This window comes from Kogia breviceps, chromosome 17 (assembly GCF_026419965.1).
Source record: "Kogia breviceps isolate mKogBre1 chromosome 17, mKogBre1 haplotype 1, whole genome shotgun sequence".
In the NCBI taxonomy this organism is placed as follows: domain Eukaryota; kingdom Metazoa; phylum Chordata; class Mammalia; order Artiodactyla; family Physeteridae; genus Kogia; species Kogia breviceps.
The window spans coordinates 7,254,480-7,276,401 of record NC_081326.1 but is presented as its reverse complement, the minus strand read 5'-3'; the positions used below and the strand labels follow the sequence as shown (position 1 = coordinate 7,276,401).

Sequence of the window (21,922 nt, the reverse complement as noted above, 5' to 3'; positions counted from 1 at the left end):
GCAGGCGGACTCTCAACCACTGCGCCACCAGGGAAGCCCAAAGCACTACGTTTTGAAGTGCTTGATCTGTCAGCGTGAACAATTTTTTTGTGTCCAGATACGTGAAGCGAAATAGAAGACAGCTACGTCCACTAGCAACCACACTGTGCACAGGACAGCCGTGCTGCACAGACTTCAGTGCTACGTTATGCTTTACCCAGGATTCAGCAGTTAGGTCAGGGCCAGGTTGGAGACCTCCCGAGGCCTCGTTTAGTGAACTGTCAACCCCCCTCCACACACACACACACACACACACACACCACCAGCATCACCACCAAGGCACACCAATTTCCCCACAGGGAAGATGAGCCTCCTGCTCTTTGAAATAATAGAAGTCGTTCTGGAATACCAGAATATACCGACAGCTGAATTAACTTTCTCACCTTCTGTGAGTTTGCAAGGGTTGCCGTCACAAAGAATCATAGACTAGGAAACAGCAGAAATGTATTGTCTCACAATTCTGGAGGCGAGAAATAGGAGATCAAGGTGTCAGCAGAATTAGCTCCTCCTGAGGGTCCTGAGAGAAGGGCCTTTCTGCTCCGTGTGCACATGGCCATCTTCTGTGTCCTCCCTCCGTGCGCGTCTGTGTCCTAACCTTCCCTTCTTCTAAGGACACCAGTCATATTGGATGAGGGCCCGCCCTAATGACCTCATTTAACTTAATTACCTCTGCACAGACCCCGTGGTCTCCAAATAAGGCCACATATTGAGGTACTAGGGGGTTAGAATTTCAACACGTGAATTTGGAGGGGACACAATTCAGCCCACAACGCCTTCCTATAGGGATTTTGGTGTCAGCAGAACCTTTAGACATTTTGTTTCTGGTTTTCCCCATAAAAGAATAAGCCAAACAGATTAAAGACTGAGTTTGGGGGAGCTAATTCATATCCGTGTTTCTTTGCCAACTCCTTTATATTCAGTAGAGGAAAAAAACCCATGAAACAAATTATTATATTAGACAGGAGCTAGAAAGCCATAATGCTAAGGAGGGTAGACCAGGATACAAGAGGGTGACTCCAGGCCACGGCACATGGACTGCGTGCTGGCTGGCTGGAGAAGCCTTGGGGAACTGGCCCGAAAGCAGGACCGTGACATAACTGTCACAAAATGGATCCTGCTGGTAACGCTACCAACGCAACGTGAAGGGCACGGTCACGATATTTAGAAGAGTTGCCTTCAGTCACCAGATGGAGCAAAGGTGACTCCACCTTGAATGCTAATGACCTGACCAAAGAGTCTGTGGTTTTTCTTCTGAGTAGCAAGGAGGAAAGCTCTCAGGCCCTGGGTCCTTTAAGAATGGGATTTTCTGCGTTAAATGCAAGCTTAGTAACAAACCCATCTAGCACCGTTCTGTCTGCTTTTCTTGAACCAAATGAAGGCTGTTACTTAGTTTTGACGCTTGCCTGGAAAATAAAGCGGTCCGTCGTACAATCTCCAGAGATCTGTAACTTCACACGTGCAGAAGAACTATAAATTATGTGCTTTTGTTTCCAACCGGCAACTGCTTCCTTACACTTCTTTCCTGTACAAACATCTGAAGAAAATGCTTGGAAACTGTGGGGAATGGTGCTGCAGGGGGAGAGAGGCTTCCTTTTAAGGAGAGGGAAGGCGAGTTCCTTGGGAGGATGAGAAAAACATTCTCTGAACTGTGGGGCTGGGTGAGGTGAACTTCCCTTTTCAGAGGCGGTTCTAGCATCTCATTTGAATTGATTAATAACAGTGAAACTCTCCCTGAGAAAGCACAAAATAGACCCTCCCAAACTCAGCAAAAAAAAGCCCAGAACACCATCTGTTGCTATGTTGAACCATTTGACTGGGAAAGGAGGTGGCTGACAAATTAGAAGGCTCCCACATAAATACCTACCCCGAGTCCTCTGCTTGGGACCCTCTTTGGGATATATATGGATTAGTGTGTTCTTAAAAATCTGTGAAAGCCTGTGAGTGGTACATTTACAGAACTTCAGTGAAGCAGCATAGATGAAGCAAAGGCGTCAGAGAAGAGTCTAAAGCAAGGAACATTTTAACGCTGCTTTGAAGGGATTTACCTCCTAAAACACATACAATTATCACTTGATGGTTGTTTATTTGCTAAACGAGATGACTACACAGAACACAGTTTAAACCAACCTCTAAAACAATGGATGGTTTGCAGTTGCCCTCACCGCGCCAGAATTCAACTCTGTCTTAAAGTGTTGAAGGGAAAAAATTTCCCTGGGAATAAAATACTGTTTAAAACATCGCACACGGCAAGATTCAGCGTTGTCTTTATCTGGGAAATCATGCTCTTGGCATGTCGGCAAGTCACTGCCTCTGCGCATCTATGTCCTCTTTAAACGGTGTCGTGCAAGAGCAGAGACTGGCGTTTGGTAATGAAGGAATGGCTTCCCAGATCAGCCGGGTAAACAGCAGCTTGATTAGATCATCTGGCCTTTAATAAAGAAGAATGGGGACAGCAGAGCTGCTAGCGGACCAACCCGTGCTGGCTTTGCAGCGGGAACAGAAAACCCTCCTCCGGCCTCGACAGCAAATCTCCCTGGGCTGTCCCCGCGACTTCAAGTTGACCCGCAATGGCAAAGCCCAAGGGAGCAGTTAACACACTCTCTGAGAGCTCGGTCCTGCCTAGGATGTTTACATTGACGAGCGCGATGCGGCCACACCGGCCTTCGGCGCCGCTCCCGGGGCGGCGGGGCCGGCGGTCGTGCCCGATCCGGCCGGTAGATGGCGCACCGAGCCTCCGACACAGCCTACTCGGCTTGGGCCGGCGAAACAAGCAAGGATTTTGGTTCATCAAAAACATAAATTCCACTTGATGAACAATAATAATAAAGGAAATTGACTACTGGGCACCATAGAGATGAATTTTTAAAGCCCCGAAATCAAGTAATTTGAGATTATTTAATTTAATTTACTAAATTTGAATAACTGTGCAGTGTAATGATGCATGGCAGGGCATTTAGGTTTTATAGCTTCTAAATGCTCCTCTTTAGGGCGATTGCTCTGTTGCATGGTCGCCAGAGATCTCTGTCCCCATCTCCAAGCCCTGTAAACAAACCGAGGAAAGAATAATTACACGTTGGGAAAAAGGCAGGGGGGAAATGTATGGAGGGGAGAGAGAGCCCAGTAACAAAGTTTCCCCTTTTCGGGCAATACACCACCTCAGAAGTACTCCAAGGCCAGTGTTTGGAGACCTTCTTAATATAAGCACAGCAGCTGAGCCTAAGCTAAGGGCTTTCTAGGTGCTTTTGAAGTAGTATCCTCATCTCTTAATAAAACAAATAAGATCTACCATATTTATATTCACGTCTAAATTGTGTGTGTGTGTGTGGTACGCGGGCCTCTCACTGCTGTGGCCTCTCCCGTTGCGGAGCACAGGCTCCGGACGCGCAGGCTCAGCGGCCACGGCTCACGGGCCCAGCCGCTCCGCGGCACGTGGGATCCTCCCGGACCGGGGCACGAACCCGCGTCCCCTGCATCGGCAGGCGGACTCTCAACCACTGCGCCACCAGAGAAGCCCTATATTTTTTTAAGTTGGTGAATATGCATCTCTAATAGCTTCTAAACCGACAAATGAGGACACCGTAAAACTTAGAGATTCTGTTCATCTTTTGATCCACAAACTTTTTCTGCAAGCAGATGCAAAAAAGTCCTTTGGTAAAAGTTCAGCCCCCGCCTTCCCCTCCGTGTAGCTCCAACGCACACGTTCTGTGCGCACAAACACACACACACACGTATTGGTTCAAATATCTCCGAGTGTGAAAAATAAATAAATAAAGGCAACTTCAAACATCAAAAAATATATATATATCTCCTGGTGTGTACACATACATGGGGGGATACACACGCTGTCTGTGTACCCCTCTCCTCTATTGTTTCCAGCATAACTGATTTTGGCACCAGCGCTTTAGCACTTTGGAAGGGCCTTCATTAGCACTGGGACAGTGTCCAAAAAGAATCCAGAAAAATCAACACATGGCTGCTCTTGTTCTCACGATAAATGACAGCTTTGGTGGAAAACAACAACAGTCAAGAAGCAAAACAAAAACCAAAAAGCAACAAGAGTAGCGATAGCATGAATAGAGGAAGTCAGACATCACTGAACTCAGATTTCTTTAATTCAGATTTATTTATTTATTCCATTCTTACAACTCTCTTCCTTTGCCACTAACCCTCTGGGTACTTTCGCACCATTAAAAATACAAATAGTGCAAGTATATTAAAGACCCTAGTGGAAAAAAACAACAACAATCATGGGGCTTATGTCTCTTTATAGACACAAACATGCTTATTATATTCTTTAAAATGGGAAACATGTAAGGGGCACATTTATGTAACTTTACTGTTATGGTGTGGCATGCGCTGCCCATAAACTACATCAGCCCCCGGTTGAAGGCTGTCCCTTGAGCCTTCCATACCAATAATCCACAATTCTTTGGAACCGGGCTTCTGAAGAGATGAGCCTTTCTTGGAAACTAGAATCTCCCTAATTACCTGAAAGTCTTGTCTCAAAACAATTAATGGGAACTTTTGGGTAGTTCAGATGCCATGAGACTGTAAAGAAGGCAGTAATTTCTAAACTAGTCAAAAACCCAGTAACAGAGCTTCCCTGGTGGCGCAGTGGTTGAGAGTCCGCCTGCCGATGCGGGGGACGCGGGTTCGTGCCCCGGTCCGGGAGGATCCCACGTGCCGCGGAGCGGCTGGGCCCGTGAGCCATGGCCGCTGCGCCTGCGCGTCCGGAGCCTGTGCTCCGCAACGGGAGAGGCCGCAGCGGTGAGAGGTCCGCGTACCGCAAAAAAAAAAAACCCAACCCAGTAACATTCAATATGTGTGTGTGTCCTCACACCATACCTTAATAGGTTGATGACAAATCACACTTTGAAGGAAAGCAGTAACCAAACAAACTCTAGAAGACTTTGATTCAAAGGGTTAATTCCTTTGCTCTTCAGCTGTCAACACAATAGTGGAAAATTGAAGTGTGCATGGCCCTTTAAGGCTCTAGGCTCTGCTCGGGAGACCAGGCAGCCAGGGAGAAAAGCCCGCTGGGTGTTAAGAAAAGAGAAGTTACTGTGTTATTCATTCCTCTTTGCCGTCTCTTCCCTCAGTTTCTCAGTTAGATTTTGTGAGTTGTTTGTAATTGGAGGGTCTTGAAATTGTTCAAGGAAAAGGGAAAAAGGAACAGGGAAACAGTGAAACAACTAAAAAAGAAAAAGAAGGGAGAAAGTACATGGGATTTGTAGGCATGTGTTTTCTCCCTTCTTTTTTTCTTTTTACATCGTGTCACTGCTTTCCCCCTCCTTTTTCCCTTTTCCTCGAAAACTTTCGAGACCTTCCTTGCTTCAGGACAGGAAAAGGATGAGTGCAGGGTGTGCCAGAACCGCCTTTACGGGGAGCCCTGCAGGAAGCTGGTGGGAAAGATCCAAAGGAGAAGGAGGCTGGACGTGAGTAGGTAGCAAGAGAAGCCTCTGAAAGAAACAAATCTTAAGCTTTAAGACATCCTGGAAGAACAGCTCTGGAGCAACTCAGAATCAGGAACGGCCTGAGAGAGTAGATCACAGCAGAGAGGAAGCAGTGCATCTCCAAATTAACTCATTCCTTCCACAAATATTAATTAAGTGCCTCTCACGTGACAGGTACCCATTAAGCACTAGGCCTGTGAAAGTAAACTAGCTACTTCTTCTCAGTGCCTTTCTTACGTAGCACACGGCCACCATCTTGTCTGAATTCAGACTCAGTCAGTGTACAAAATCCTCTAACTCGGGAGGCAGAGGTGAAAACCCTTGTGAGTCTGTGGACCAAGAGGAAATTGAGTCCATCTCTCCTGATCCCTGCGTGCTGAACGGGCACCCTCTCAGGAGCTCAGCAGTTATTCCAAACTATAGCTTAAGTATCTGTGGACAACATTTCATCCTTAGAAATGGCTCCATTTCACCCCATTGCTGATCATTATTATGAATGAACTGATGTTGGACAGATTGTCTCACTCTCCAAGAAGGACCAGAAAGCTGACTGACAGGTCTCCAAAAGGAGAGATTCCAAGTAGAACGGAGGCTACTTCTCAACAGCCTGTTCAATAACTCTACAATATGAGGACAGAAACAACCTGGAGTTTGGCAGGAAGACCTGTGTCAACACTCTCTATAGTTACTTATTTATTGGTCGTTTGGAAGCAGCCACAATTGATGGTCTTTCATTCCCTAATCGAGGGACTGATGCTCCCTGCCAACAACATTTCCACACCACCTGGCCGGTCTCTCTCTGCACAAGCCAGGAGGGCAATGGATCCAGGGCAGTTGTCGTTGGCCGCCATGTTTGTAACTTATTTAAAGCTGCCTGTACTCCCAAAGATGCCCCCTGGAGGAGGGAGTGGGCTGCAGGCTCCCCGACGTGGCTTAGCTCTCGCGGAAGGAAGGAACCTGACAGTCCACACCCAGCCAGCCACACAACCGCAGTGCAGTCAAGCCCACACTGGCATTCTGTTTGGAAGGTGCGATGGGAGGGTTATGCGAAGGCCACGGAGAGGACTCCAGTGGGTGAGGATATGTTTGGGAAAAATAGCCTTCTGAGAAACAGCCAAGGACATCAAGATTTGTTTTAATGGAGCAAAGAGGGAAAGCTAGAATGGGGGTTGTGGGACCTGTAACTGGCTTCAGAATGATACTGGGAGAGTGAGTCTGTCCTTGAGAGGAAGCAGTGCTTCTCAACCCCTGGCACAGCTAGAACAAGAGACATTGGGACATTTGAGAGCTGGACAGGTCCTTAGCAATTATCTAGTCTGACCTCTTCACTTGACAGACCATGAAGTTTATTTTTTAGGGAAAGATTCTGGACTAGAAGTAGGTCCCCTAGGTCTAAAGGGAGGGCCGGATTCTCACAATTGGTTGACACCAGCACCCAAAGGATCGGTTTAGACGTTATTAGAAGCACAGACACGTCACCAAAGGCACTCCAGCCACAGGTTAAATTCTAGATCAAGGTAAGCAAGTTTGTTCAGTCAGGAGCACAGCACAGCCCTTGCCAGAAGTTGAGGGACCTCCTGAAATCCTTATGATGGGATCAGACCACTCTTCGTGGACCGCCGATTACGCTGCTTCAGAAAGCAAAGGGACTGTGGGAAGAGGGTACAGGCCAAGTTCGATCTGTCCAAGCGCAGGAGAATGTGGTTTTATGAAGTGCTGGAGTCAGCCTAGTTATAAAATCCAGAGAGCCTTCTAGACAAGCCACTCAATGGCCGCTCTCCAGTTGCTCCCTTGAGCTGATAGGCAATTTCATGGGAAGCAGGTTGTGGACACACCGTGTAAGTTACTAAAGCTCGGTGGACCTCCCCCATGGCTGCAGCGTGAAATTTCCCGTTTGCTCCACAACCTCCAAATTCAAAGCAAAATTGCCACCAGCTGTGCTTTCAACTTTCTCCGTTGCAAGTGAAGAGCAAAGCATCTTTGAGGATAACGAAAGTGGAGAAAAATTTAGGGAACCCCTTCTGCACCCAGAGTTCGTCAAGGCTGACTCAAGTCAAAGCCAACCCCAGCACTTGAAGAGAAGTCATCTGCTCTCAAAGATGGCATCCTGCCTAGCCCAACAGGGGAAGTAATGAGCCTGGACTGGAAGTCGAAGAAGACCGGAGGGCTTATTTTTCTGATAAGAAAATGCACACTCAAGATTTAAGTGGGTCTACAGGAGAAATATGACCAGAACCAGCAGTTTGACCAGCAGTTTAAACATTCATCATTGTTGCAGAAATGAGGTGAGTGTTATATTTTCAGTTCCTGAAACACCTTGCTCTCCTTTTCACCCTGTATCTTTGCATACACCATTCCCCAACCTGTGTTCCATCTCCACTTGGCCAACTCCTACACATCCTTCAAAACCCCAACACAAATATCTTCTCAAGTGAAATCTATTACTTCCTCAACAGAATTAGGGACTCCTTCCTCTGTGATTCCAGGTATAAAATATTACATTTTATACATCTGATCACAGTATTAACATTGATCACATTAAACTGCAAGAAACAGTGAGGAGGAGAGAAAATAACAAGAGCTTTGGTGTCAGAGATAAGAGGCTGTATCTCCCAACTCCTCCATTTACAAACTGTGTCCCTGAGCAAATTCTCTCATCTTCCTGATCCTTCCTGCAATTCCATCTACAAAATGGGGGCAATGAGGCCTACTTTAGAGTATTCTTATGAAGATCACATGAGATTGGCAAATAAAGCCCCTAGTGCTATAGGCCTGACTCATAGCCAGTGCTCCACAAATCAGTCCCCGCCCCTGTCTCCTCCCTCCAAAGGCAAAAGCACGCTTTTCATCATTGTGTCCTCAACATTGAATTGAACACACTAAGGATTTAATACATGCAATCATGCAATGAATATCATAACTAAGGGCAAACAGGGGCCAGTTTTTAATCATAGAATGCCGGGCCTAGAGAGGGCCCTAAACCCACGGCATCTGACCAGATGATTATCATGGAGGAAGTTCAGAGACGCAAAGCAGCAGGGCCCTTCTCTCGTGCTTGCAGACCAGGACTCTCCCGCTGTCTCCCCGCCAGCACATGCTTACTGCTTTTCGCGGTTGCAGACCCGAGCCTGAGCGGGCCTTTCTGGGGGTGCATTTTAGCCGGCCTTTCTGCGCGTGGGCTTTGGAGACCAGTACTAGTCTTGGTGGCTGCTTTAGTAGGAATCCTGTCCAGCTCTTAGTGGTTAAGTTCAATTCCTCATCATCCACACAAATAAGGCTTCATTCAAATTGGAGATGATAGATGATTAACAGGCATGAGAAAACGTGTTGTGCTACACTCAGAAAGGATGCAAATGACAAAAACACATTGCCTTCTGGAGAGGCAGGGAAATGGCGGCAACAGAACGCACCCGGCTTCTTGCACCTTCGTGTCTGGCTAGACGGTTTTTGTGGCATTTAGCAGCACTGTGTGAAGGCACCCACGTTATCCTATAACTCTCACAAACCAGCGTTTTCATGTGCTAATGGCAACGGAATCAGAAACACATGGATTTAATTTCCTCCAAGATACCCAGGGGTATAAAAATCAATGCAGGAAAGCCATTTGGCTAACTGTATTGGGGGCTTTTCTGAGCCCAGAAATGGTGAGAAATTGTTGGAGATGGCTGCTGAGCCCAGAAACGCCACCAGGTTCAGCCCTCCCCGAGCACAGCCCTGGCCTAATGTGATGTGAAGCCCCGGCTGTGCTTTTGGAGAGAGGCAGGTGCTTGCTGTGTCGCACCTTCACGGCCGCCATCTCCGCAGAGCTCCTGCTTCCTGCTGTTCGTTCGTTCGCTCAGCTGCTCCCACCACAGAGCCGTCAGGGAGACCTCACTTTGGCAGCAGATCGGGATCCCTGCCTGAAAGTTGATAGAGGTTGAGCTATTTGCAGAAATAATGCTTTCCAGACGTACTAAACAGTACCCCTCTTTCCAGATGGAGTGGCATTAGCGTTGCTTCCAGCCATTTCCTCACCTTCTGGTGTACTTGTCAGCTCTCGCATATGCATCACAAGCCTTCCATATTCTGGGGAATCTCGGAAAACTGCTCAAACCCTCAGCTTCTCACCGCTTGCCTGCACAAATGCGCGTGCGCATATGCGCGCGCGCACACACACAGACACACACACAGAGTCTCCACTGTTCTGTATGCACATACAGTTTTCTTCCCCCACCTCTTGGGAATCAACTTAGATTTTCCAAGAGTGCTGATCACTAAATGTGATCGTTTAGCAGCTCGGGGAATTAACAGGCTTGAATACCTGGGACACCAAAGAATTCCCTTGGCGTGGTGGTGAGTTCCACCATCCGCAGTCACTGATGACTTTGCTATTCACATTGACCTTCGGTGGCCTCCGGTTTTCAACGTCAGAAAGAGCCCTTGATGAAGAGGCTACTCCCTGGCCCCAAATCAACCTCTTGAGAGATGAATGAAGCCACTTTGTGTTTGCGGCCCGTACATGAGACACTTTGCGTTGCAAAGTGTTGCAGGACCCCGCAGTATTACATCCATGTGCTATTTCCTTATTGAGAAATTGCCCGGCTCGCCATACTGTGTGTGAACTCCGGATGGTTGAAACGTGCCCAGGCTAGAAATCAGGTCCTTCTCCCAGGTCCTGTGTTAAGGTCCTTCCCAGTTCTCAGGACTCCTGAAGTTACTTACATGCACTCAAGTCTGCAGACTAAAGTGGTCGATGGAGCACTGGGCCACTTGGTGAAAGTCCAATATGGCAGCCGTGCTCATTTGTCTACCAGTAAGTGTCCCTGTTGGTTTGCCTTCCTGCCTCCCTTTCTAATTCCCTCCTGAAGCTAAGCTTCCCTTGTCAGGGGGAGAGGGGGGGAGGGGGAAGGGGAGGGGGAAGGGGAGGGGAGGGGATATTACACACACACACACACACACACACACACACACACACACACACACACACGCAGAACCCCTTGCCCTCCTCACTCTCATTTCTCAGTTTGGCTGGGTTTTGTCCCTGAGTGGGATATGCTCTCCCTAAAATCTAAGATCTGTCCTGTTTCTGCCTCACATCCTGGGGTGGATGCAGGAGCGGGGCTGGCTTCTCGGAAGAGCCTGACATTGGAGACTCTCAGCACTCCCAGAGTCTGTGAAAGTCAGGCTGAGCAGCCGAGGCCAGGCCGATTACTAAACACAATGAAGACAAGATAAAACAGAGAAAGCCGTTTAAAAAATACAGACCAGTGGATATAATGGATACCTTCCTCTTCAACTCGGCTCTTCAACTATCACTCAGAACCAGTAGCTCCTGTGTGACCTTGGGCAAGTTACTTAACCCTTCTGAGCCTCAGACGCCCCACCTGTAAAGTCAGGCTAGCACCAGTCAATACCTCATAGGTTTGTTATGTGGACCGAATGAGATAAGGCGTGTAACATGCTGAGAACAAGAAGCGTGAGTGCGCTAAGCAGTCTCTAAGTGTAGGCTGGTAAACAAAACCGTGAATTTTCTTTTTACCTCCAGGAAAGCTTACTTCCTATTACCTTCCATGCTTTTAGGGACTAAAAAGTCCTTGCTCTTGACCCAGCAACTGTTACCGGAAGATGTGACATTTGTAACACTTCTGGGTCATTATGGTCACTGAGATGTTCTCATCCTCGCCGTGTGAGCTGAGTCACTGACGGTCATCTTGGTCTACGTTGGACCCTCACTGATGAGCTACTTTTTCTTCTGGAAAGGCACTGTCCTCATCATCCCGGGGAAGATCTCACACATTCGAACCTCACTTCTTTTTTTATTTCTAGTGTTCTACCACTTGTGTTTTTATTTTAGTTTCTGGTTGACATACAGTTGATTTACAGTACTGTGTTAGTTTCTGGTGTGCAGCACAGAATACATGTCTGTTCTTTTTCAGATTCTTTTCCATTATAGGCTATCACAAGATATTGAATGCTATTCCCTGGGCTACACAGTAGGTCCTTGTTGTTTATCTGTTTTATATATAGTAGTGTGTATCTGCTCATCCCAAATTCCCGATTTATTCCCCCCCCCTTCCCCTTTGGTAACCATAGTTTGTTTTCTATGTCTGTGAGTCTGCTTCTGTTTTGTAAATAAGTTTCATTTGTATCATATTTTAGATTCCACATGTGATATCATATGTATTTGTCTTTCTCTGTCTGACTTGCTTCACTTAGTATGATCATCTCTAGGTCCATCCATGTTGCTACAAATGGTATTAATTCATTTTTTATGGCTGAGTAATATTCCACGGTATATATGTACCACATCTTCTTTATCCATTCATCTGTTGACGGACATTTAGGCTGCTTCTATGTCTTGGCTCTTGTAAATAGTCAAGCCTAATTTCTTGATCCCTACATCTTTTGATCTTGCTAGAGTGACAGAGGTAAGCTCATTTTGCTGTTGTTGTACCCAACTGTGCTATGTCCTTCCAATCAGGAAAGGAGAGAGCTTAGCAATCAGATAATTGCTTCACTTGATCACCTGTGTATCTTCCACCTTGATCAAGTCTTCATAGGCTTTGAATCTTTCTACCTAAAGCTGGGAAGATTTGCCATGTTTCTTAAAATCCCCAAACTTTTTTCCTCGATGGTTCAAAACAAATAAAAGCAACAACAAAAAGCTTTTTAAAAAAATAAGTTATAGCAATCTTTTTAACATTTCAAAATGCATCTTATTGCTTGATTGATGGATACATATGATTTAAAAGTACAAATCAACTGTTCCATATCCATTTTCTTGATGTGCACACTCTAATTTCTGGAAGTCCCAAAAAGCAAAATATCACCCTCCCCAATTCTTTCTTTCTTTCTTTTTTTTTTTTGTGCTAGGCGGGCCTCTCGCTGTTGTGGCCTCTCCCGTTGCGGAGCACAGGCTCCGGACGCGCAGGCTCAGCGGCCACGGCTCACGGGCCCAGCCGCTCCGCGGCACGTGGGATCCTCCCGGACCGGCGCACGAACCCGCGTCCCCTGCATCGGCAGGCGGACTCTCAACCACTGCGCCACCAGGGAAGCCCCCCAATTCTTTCTGCCACTGCTCTTGATAAAAGAAAACGAAATATATTAGTTACCACCCACCAACCCAGGCTTCTAACTATACTGTGAGACTTGCTCATTAAAGCAGGTAGGGGGTGCAGAACAAGAAAGGAGGTTTTCCACTTAGCCCGTGATGGGAGTAACAAGTGTGCTCAGCCTGACACACCAGCTCCACGAGGGGAGCACCTTAAACAATCCCATCCACACCGAGTTGCTTCAAACAGGTGATATTTTAATGAGCCAACCCCGGTGCTCCCTGGATGACATGATGCCTCATGTCACACCATGAGAGGGGCGCACCACCTTTCAAAGAAAGAAGATCCCTAAAAAAGCCAGAGCGTTGACACTTGCAGATGAGTTGAATTCCCTTTGTCCTGTGGACGTGCAGGATGCTCGGAGAGCTCCAAGTGCGCGGAGCTGATTTCCGCTGTCATCAGAGCCGACCCGCACTCCCCTAGGAGCCCGCGGCCTGGCTGCTGCAGTGACAGCAGAGAGAGCCAGGCTGTGACTTGGGGTCCTCAGCTGTGCAGCACCGCAGGCCACATCCAGCCCTGACGAGGGCAGCTGGATTGCATGAATTTTTAAAGTAAAACAACGGATCTGGGGGGGGAGGGGCAGGGGGCATCTTACTCCCGCCCCGCCCCCCACCTTGTGAAATCCCTACAGAAGAAAAGCACGGACCCAGCATGTTGATTTTGGCAGAGGTACACACGGTCCCTCTGTTCGGAAGATGAGCTGACACGTGCAGATTTGCAGAGAAGCCATTCCAAAAGGTTAATTAAATATTACCATTGTTTTCTGAGCTATCAATGCAGGTTCTTTTATTCCTTCATGGGAAAGGCTTCTCCCTCCACAAAATCAGAGTTTGGATTTGCTTCCCAGACCCTTCCCCTTTTTGAAGCCTGCAAAGAGGATGACCGAGGGACCCAGAGAGAGAGAGAGAGAGAGAGAGAGAGAGAGAGAGAGATGCAGAATGCAGTTTGGAGCTGAGCAACGAGGGGCTGTTGTCGGAAATGAAGTCCCTGAAACACACTCTCAGCTGCAGCTGCGGACTGGAATCGTGTGGTTCGAGGAAGGCTCTAGAAAGGGGCCAGGAAGGAACCTCTGCTCTGCCCACCTGTATTTATTGGCTGATGTAACTGGCCACTGGAGCTGAGGAATGTTGCCAGCCTAGGGCCTTCGGTGATGCCGGGGAGGCTCAGCCTGGGGCGAGTGAGGCCTGAGGCGGGAACACAGCCCACCCTGCACTGCCTGTCTGTCCCCTACCCCCTCCAAGCCACGCTGCTTTCTCCCTGCCCAGGGCGGGGGCGTCCAGAGGTCGGCAGGACAAGACCCTCGATGCAAACGGGAGAGGGATTCCAAGATAGGCAGCGAGGGAAAATAAGACGGAGGGTCAGGGAGAGGCCGCGGTTCCTCGCCGGCAGGAAGTGCCACCCTCTGGGACCGCAGTTGGCGAGAGCCCTGAGCCGCGAGGACTGCAGCAGAGTCTGCAGGCAATCTCCCCAGACAGCCTGTCTTCCAGAGCAAGCGCGACATGTTTGCTTTGCAAAGTCAGGACGCCTCCCCGGAGGTGGGGATGCGGCAGTGAACCTACAGCGTGACGGATGGAAAACAGAGGACAGGGTGAAGACAGGTGGTGACTTGCTGGATTGGGGGGTTGCTGGCGTGGATGGGAAGAGGCAGGACGGGCGGTGCCAAGTCAGGTCACGCAGTCCTGCCCGGGACACCGGCCCCAAGTCTCTGCCCTCCCCACCTGCCCCTGTACCTGCCCTGCATCTGCAGAGGGCGGCGCCTCACGGCGGTGCTTCCACACGCAGACTCGGTCAAAGCCCACTGCCCGCAAGCTGGCTGGGCTTCCTGAATGTTTCTCGGTTCCTAATGGCTTCACTTTTAAACACAAACGGCTATGCTGTGGGGTTGTTAAAATGTAAAAATGAAAAGAAAAAGTAGGCGAAGTGCCCCGTATACAGTAAGTGCTCTTGCAAAGGAAGGGAAGAGAGGGGAAATCAGCATCAGCAGGCCGCGGGGGGAGCGGAGGAGAGCGTGGGGGCGGGGGGCCTGGATGCCTCGCCCTGTGGGGGCGTCTGTTAACAGGCCACCCTGGAGCATCCCGGGCCCGGCCTCCCTGGACGAGCTCACGCCTGTCTCTGATGGGCCTGACAGGATTCTCTTGCCGGCGGGGTCACCTTGACACGCTAGCTACCCACACCTAGGGCTGCGCCCCTGCAGGCGCGTGAGGCTTGCCGGTGACCTGTCTGGGATGGAACGTGCCACAGCCAAGGGCCACAGCTGGAGAAGTAGAAAGGTCAAGCACACACGCGTCCTTGTGAGAAGGTTGTAAGCGCTGAGATGCGGCCTCCAGAGCGAAGTGCTGGGTCTCCTGTAGGGCTGGTGTCCCCGGGACAGGGATGGCAGGAAAATGATGTCCCAGATTCAGGGACCTTGGGCTGAATTCGTTCCAACCAGGTATGCACTGGCACCGTAAGGAAATGTCGGGGGGCGTTAAAGAAGCCCACCCCCACACATACAGGCCCTGCACTTCCTGTGGCTCACACCACATCATGGGGACAGAGACCGCGAGGGTTAACAGTGAGGGCGGGTGACAGAGCACAGTGCCAGCGAGTGGGGGCGCGGCCAGGCAGCCAGAGCCACGGGAGGGAGATGGCGGAAAGGCCAACCGCGCAGAGACAGCCAGTCGAGGTAGGGCGGGCGAGGCAGACACCCACGGGGTTGTCTAGGGAACACCACACCCCCCACTGGCCAGCGGGCAGCAGCGAGGACACGCCCACTGGACACTGGTAACCGACGTGAGGGTGGACAGAGCCCCAGCTCCCTGGCTCTGAGCTGACAGTTCCAGAAGCAGACTCCTGACTAGAGTCGCCAAACTCGGCAAAGAAAGGTACCGGACGTCCTGTTAAACTTGAATCTTAGATGATCAATTAATAACTTTTTAGTATAAGTATAGCCCATGCAACTTTGGGGAGATACTTATAACTAAAAAATAATGAGTTGTTTCTCTGAAATTCTCATCTGCTTGGACATCCTCTACCTTACCTGGCATCCCTCCTCCTGACCCAAACTGGGCCCTCAAGAGAGTGCTTTCTGCAGGATGCAGATAAAAGAGAACGGAGGCTGCCTCTTTCCAGGGGCTAAAAGTTCAAGAAGTTGTCTGACACATGAAGAAGGCCAACCAACCCAGGGAGAGAAGGAGATGAGGACAGAAGTCAGCAAGAGGCCGAGACAAAGGGAACAAGATGCTGATGGAGGCCAAGTTCACGCCTCTTCCCTGCCCTTCCTGCAGGTGGTTATTCTGCTTTCTACTTGCCCATTCCTGCTCCCTGCCCACCCTGCCCTAGCCCCCAGCTCCTGGGGACAGAGGAGAAAGCAGGGGCATTGTAATTCATCAGCTCAATGGTAATAAATACAAGCAAATGTACCTTTCGCACAAGAAGGCCAGAGTTACTATGTTATATATGGTACACGGTCAAAGCCACAGTTACAAGAAGAAATACCATTTCTTACATAGACCAGACTGGGTGTTTTTCAAAAGGAAATTAATCGTCAGGATGGTGAATTGTGTTTGATTTCCAAATTTAAGGAGAATACAGCCAGTGTTGAAACATACACCTTCTCCCCAGTCAGTCCACAGAGCCAGAAGGCCCCCTGAGAACAAAGCAGGAAAGCTTACTCATAGCTCACAGATAGCTAAGTACCTAAAATTTGAATGACAAATTATTTACCACAAATAATAGGCCCTGGGTTCATATCCTACAAACCTGTAAGAAAAACACTGTCAGCACCTCCCCGCCAAAAATGGGCAAGGGGTTATTTGCAAAAGAAATACACATTTCTAATAAACATATGAAAAAAATGTTTAATTTCATTAATAAGCAAACAAATATAGACACAAACATTGAAATGGCCTTTTTAGACTGTTAAATTGGCAAATTAAGAAAAGCAGTTCCAGGGGCTTCCCTGGTGGCGCCGTGGTTAAGAATCTGCCTGCCAATGCAGGGGACGCGGGTTCGATCCCTGGTCCGGGAAGATCCCATGTGCTGTGGAGCAACTAGGCCCATGCACCACAACTACTGAGCCTGCGCTCTGGAGCCCACAAGCCACAACTACTGAGCCCACGTGCCGCAACTGCTGAAGCCCGCGCGCCTGGAGCCTGTGCTCCGCAGCAGGAGAGGCTGCTGCCATGAGAGGCCGGTGCACCGCAACGAAGAGTAGCCCCTGCTCACCGCAACTGGAGAAAGCCCGCGCGCAGCAACAAAGATCCAACTCAGACAAAAATAAATAAATAAATAAAACTTATTTTAAAAAACAAGAAAAGCAGTTCTTGACTCACAGACTTAGAGAACAAATTTACAGTTACCGGGGGGAAGGATGGGGGAAGGGCCAGACTGGGAGTTTGGGATTGACATGTACACTCGGCTATATTTAAAATAGATAACCAACAAGGACCTACTGTAGAGCACAGGGAACTCTGCTCAATACTCAATAACCTAAATGAGAAAAGAATTTGAAAAAGAATAGATAACATGTACATGTATAACGGAATCACTTTGCTGTACACCTGAAACTAACACAACGTTGTTAATCAACTCTATTTCAATATAAAATAAAAATTTAGGGCTTCCCTGGTGGCGCAGTGGTTGCGAGTCCGCCTGCCGATGCAGGGAACACGGGTTCGTGCCCCGGTCCGGGAAGATCCCACATGCCGCGGAGCGGCTGGGCCCGTGAGCCGTGGCCGCTGAGCCTGCGCGTCCGGAGCCTGTGCTCCGCAACGGGAGAGGCCACCGCGGTGAGAGGCCGGCGTACCACACAAAAAAAGAAAAATTTAAAGAAAGGTAGTTCTACTGAATGCAGCCCAGGGTACAATGGTGTGAGCATTCTTTTGCACGAATCTTGTGTCCCTAACATAGAAAGAACTTCTGCAAAATAATAAATGAAAAGGAACCCAGGAGAAAAACAGGCAAGGGACTGAACAGGCAATTCACAGAAGAGTTACACGTGGTCACGACAGATGAGAGAGATTTCAGTATAGATGGTGATTTTGATTTAGGATAGCACTCGTCCTCACAATCAGAGAAGGTCAGGATAAAACACGACACCAGCTCTTGGCCTATGACGTCATAAGTACTGATAACTTCTACTCCTGGGCAGGACATTGGGAAATAGCCAGTCTCACACACTAGTGGTAGGCGTCAACATTCCTACAGCATTTTTAAGGGATAATTCCACAGTATCTATTTAAAGCACCCTAAAATCTCTGACAGCTCTGTTTCTTCCTTGAAGATATTGCTTACTCTCCTCCTTGTAAAAGGAAATTCCCAATGCTCAGGAAATAATAATTACTCCGTGGGCGTCCCCCCCAAACACATGTTTTACATTTTCAAACAATGGAGTTATTTTCCCTGGGTTCTGATCCATTTTCTCTCTATTCCGGGCATTCTTTGATGAATCATGTCTCATTCTTTAACATTCCATTAAGAAGGCGGTGGCCCATGTGGGCACAGTACTATTCTTAAAAAGCAAAGCATAAATGCCGAGCAGTGTAACAGAGTCATGACGTTTTCAGCAAAGATGGGGAAACAGTGATTGTGTTGAGTGGGTGAGGATCTCCTACACCTCTAAGCACCTTCCCTCCTTCAAGATTTCCTTCGTTCAGGGCAGGAGTCCCTGAGCCTGGAATCCTGCCCCGTCCCATCTCGTCAAGCTGGCTCCGGAAATCACTCTACCAGCTCCTGAGACCTCGCTCCCTCCACAAGCCCCCGCGGCCGAGAGCAGTGACCCCTGCAGCTGCCAACCTGTGTGGAGCCACCGCGGCTCCCTGTCTCCCCCACCCCCCGCCCCATTGTCTGGACTAAACAGCAGCATCCCGGCCACTAAATGGCTGCAGCATCCTCCACGTCCTTTTCTCTGCCCGTCTGCAGCCAGAGAAGCCAGAGCCCGAGTTTATCAACATGCTTTGCTTAGATCAGCAACCCGGGAAGCTGCGGAGTGACATTTGTATTCTCCGAGCTCACCTTGCAGGGCGTTGCCAAGGACCGGAGTCCTGTGGGTCGGTACACTAGGCTCGCGTTTATGGTCACGTTGAGGCTTCTTGAACCTCTCTGTGCCTGTCTCAGTGTCCCTGGGATAGAGTAATGCTGACTTAAACTGGCAAGATCCGAAAATCAAACGAATGACAGTGACTTTAGTGAAACGGAGGTCTGGCTTTCCTTTAAATGCTTAGGACACCGCTAACAAGTGGATCTGAATATTCGGATCTACCCTCCTGCAATTATATTTTCCTCTTCTGTGATTCAGCGTCGCTGTAATTGAACTGAATTCCACAAGACTAGAAATCTGGTATCTAGGACTATAAAACACCTTCAGTTGGTCAAATATTTAGGAAGTTTCCTTTTAAGTCCTTTTTCAGATTTTGTCTCTATCCACTGTTAAAACGAATTTCACACCCATTTCCCCCTCTTACCTTTGGGAAAGATGCTTTTACAGCCTCCTCTTAATGTCAAAACAAAAGATCTCTTCTACTTCTTAGAATCTTGAGATCCTTTTCTGGTAAAGAGGAAAACAAATGTGCTCTAATTAAGGCAATCGGGGAAGTATTGGATCACTGCAGACCAGAACTAACCCTCTTTAACTTCCATGAACCGGTAGCTCAAATATTAATAGACAACGTGAAACAAGAAAATGCCAGGAATCACACCATTTTTCACTCGTTTACCCTGAATGTTTTTCTAAAGAGTTGTGTGCATTTTTGTAAGCCACAATTTGAATGATGTACAGTTTAGGGTGAGATACAAAGAGATAAGTTTACAAGATCATATAAAATTATATTCTGGAGTCAACAGTGCTACTGTAGAGCAGAGGATTTTTCTTCCTTTCCCGTCCTCTGTCAGGAAACAAGAGAAACAGAACAAGATCAGGGTCTAAATCTCTGGTTCATGTGAGTAACGTTTTCTTACTTCACGTAGGCACTGACAAAAAGACCCCAAGGAGGACAAACAACAATAGATAATAAATTATAGATGCTAGAAAATTGAAGGACACTATGCTTCAGCATTTCTGCCTTCTAATCAACCGGGAGGGATGAGATGTCCTCCTTCATCTGTCTGCTTACAGACCGTTTGTTCATTCACACCCACTGTGTTGTGGGTCACCTGCACAGGACCTCAGCAGGCAGACTGTAAAAGCAGGTGAGCAGCCGCTGACTGCTGAACCCCGCCTCCCTCCCCCTCCGGCCATCTGATTTGGTCCAAGGGCATCCTTGAGAGCGCAGAGAGATGAGGAATGAGGCTCCTCTCGGTGGTGGGACGGTGGGGGGAGGCGTGAAGACTCACAGGTCCCAGCCTCTGCAGAACCTTTGTCGGCATCGAGGTCTCCATCCGTGGCCCCCTCCCACACCAAGCATACAATCCCTTCCCCAAATCCAGGAGATCAGCAATAATTGATTTGGCTTCTGGCCCGTCCCCTTCTGGGGCAAAAGCAACAGTACAGTTCACTAGCTCTTTCTGATGTCTCCCTGCCCTCCTTTAAAGAGAACCCTCGTGTCTGATTAAAATCGGTCACGCGCCGGTCCTGGAGTGGAGAGGTGCTATTTATTTCTGTCAAGTTCTGCTTGGAAGGTTTGAGGCTTCCTCCTACCAGACATTTTACTAGTAAACAGAAAAGTTACCCATATTGTCATGCTTGCCCTGACCTGCAAGCTAGTGAACAATAAATCTTAATTACAGTTAAATGCCAAAATCTGCAAAGAATGAGGCAGCACTAGTCAACTGTGAATTGGCTTGGGTGCAGCTGCAGGAATACATAAATTAGTTTGTGATTTGTTTGTGCCAGAACCATCAGTTGAGGCTGGTTCTTAAAAGCATTTCCAGTATCAGTGGACACTCGGGCATTCATCCTATCGCCATGTCAAATACAGGTGGCATCTGGGAAGTTTTATCTTAAAGGACCTTCAGCATTATGCTTGGGTTAATAAGAAAGCGCTGTTTCTAAACATCTCGGCAGTTTTCCAAAATAGCGCTCAGTCTCCTGACATCTGCTCCATCCATACTTGTTACCTTTGGATTTGTTCAGGGAGCCGCTGAATAACCTTTTTGTTAGCAATCTCTTTTTTTGCACCGTGCAGGGCTGCTGGAGTGCAGGCAGGCATCCATGCAGGGGCCTTTCTTTCCTTTTTTTTTTTTCCTGCTGCTGCAAAGCTCATGAGCTCCTTGCTCTTCAAGCGTTTGCTTGTCATCATGTTAAATAAAGCCACCCTGTTGTCCCCTGGCCTGGGTCCTCATGACATATTGTCACCTATATGCAAGAATTAGAAAGATGATTGCCCACATAACTCTGTTCAATGGCTTCAGGCTGTTCTATCAATTTTGAGACTGACAGGAGGTCGGAGATGGAACGGAAGAAAGAATGGAGTTGGGGCTGCTCCGTGCTTGGTCCCATGAATCAATCTGCAATCTACTCATATTATTCTAGACGCAGATCCTGTTCTCATTGGGAGTCAATCATCTGCTAGATGCTCCTACCGGCAGGTTCCTAATAATAAGGTAGGCCCTGGTTCCCCCGAGCCTCTGAAATCAGCAGAGGGTAATGGCAGGCCCGGGGTGCGATGCTATTTCCCTAAAGAGGAGGTGGATACGTAAGTGGGTAAAAGGGAAGTAGAAAAACCCTTTCCCGACAGAGCTGGCGGGAAGAGAGTTGCAAAACAGGCCGCTTTCTGTTGCATTTTTAAGAAAAGTGTAAGACGGAGCATTATTCCGTACTTAGATGGAGACGTCGATTTCACCCGGGATTCCCTGCGCGGAGACGCCCCCCTTCCTGCCCTCGGCCGCCTGCTCCCGGCATCCCGGCGGCCCCCGCGCCTCTCCGGGCTCTTCCCGGCTCTTGCAGGGCCCCATCCTGTCACCAGCGGTCCCGCTTCCTGCTTGTGTTGCCGCGCTGCTGCTTCCTGGCCGCCATCCGGAGCCGCCCTTCTGCCGCGTCCCCGCCCCGGGACTGGCTCTCTTCCCAGCTCTCTCTCGTGCTGGCAAATCTGTCTCCCTCCGTCTCGGTCTAAACCCCACGTTTTTAAAGGACCCGTCCTGGTGCTGGAGTCCTTGCCGCCAAGCCCCGCGGGCTGAGGGCCGGCCTCTCCCACGTGCTCCGATCCTCTGCAGACCTTTATCCGAAGGGCTGGTTCAAAGCATTTTTGCATTTGCTACCTCACCTGCCCTTTTGCATTCTCTTGAGGAGGGGCCGAGGGTGGTTTCCCGCTTGTATTGACTGAGAAAGAGGCCCAGAGAGACTGAGGGTTGACTTGGTCCTGAAGAAGAGTGGGGGGGGGGGGGGGCGGTGATTAGCAGTCTGCTCACCCGGCTGCAGGCTGC

The 21,922-nt window shown here is 48.8% G+C and overlaps 1 long non-coding RNA gene across 1 annotated transcript; it reads right to left on the bottom strand.

Annotated features, from left to right (window-relative positions):
- Window positions 1-3,046: 3,046 nt before the first annotated feature.
- Window positions 3,047-21,369, bottom strand: LOC131744152 (uncharacterized). The gene is made up of 3 exons (XR_010837595.1): window positions 21,320-21,369; window positions 19,027-19,109; window positions 3,047-3,079 (listed from the first exon to the last, which is right to left on the bottom strand). It is a non-coding gene; the product is annotated as an uncharacterized lncRNA (long non-coding RNA).
- Window positions 21,370-21,922: the final 553 nt, after the last annotated feature.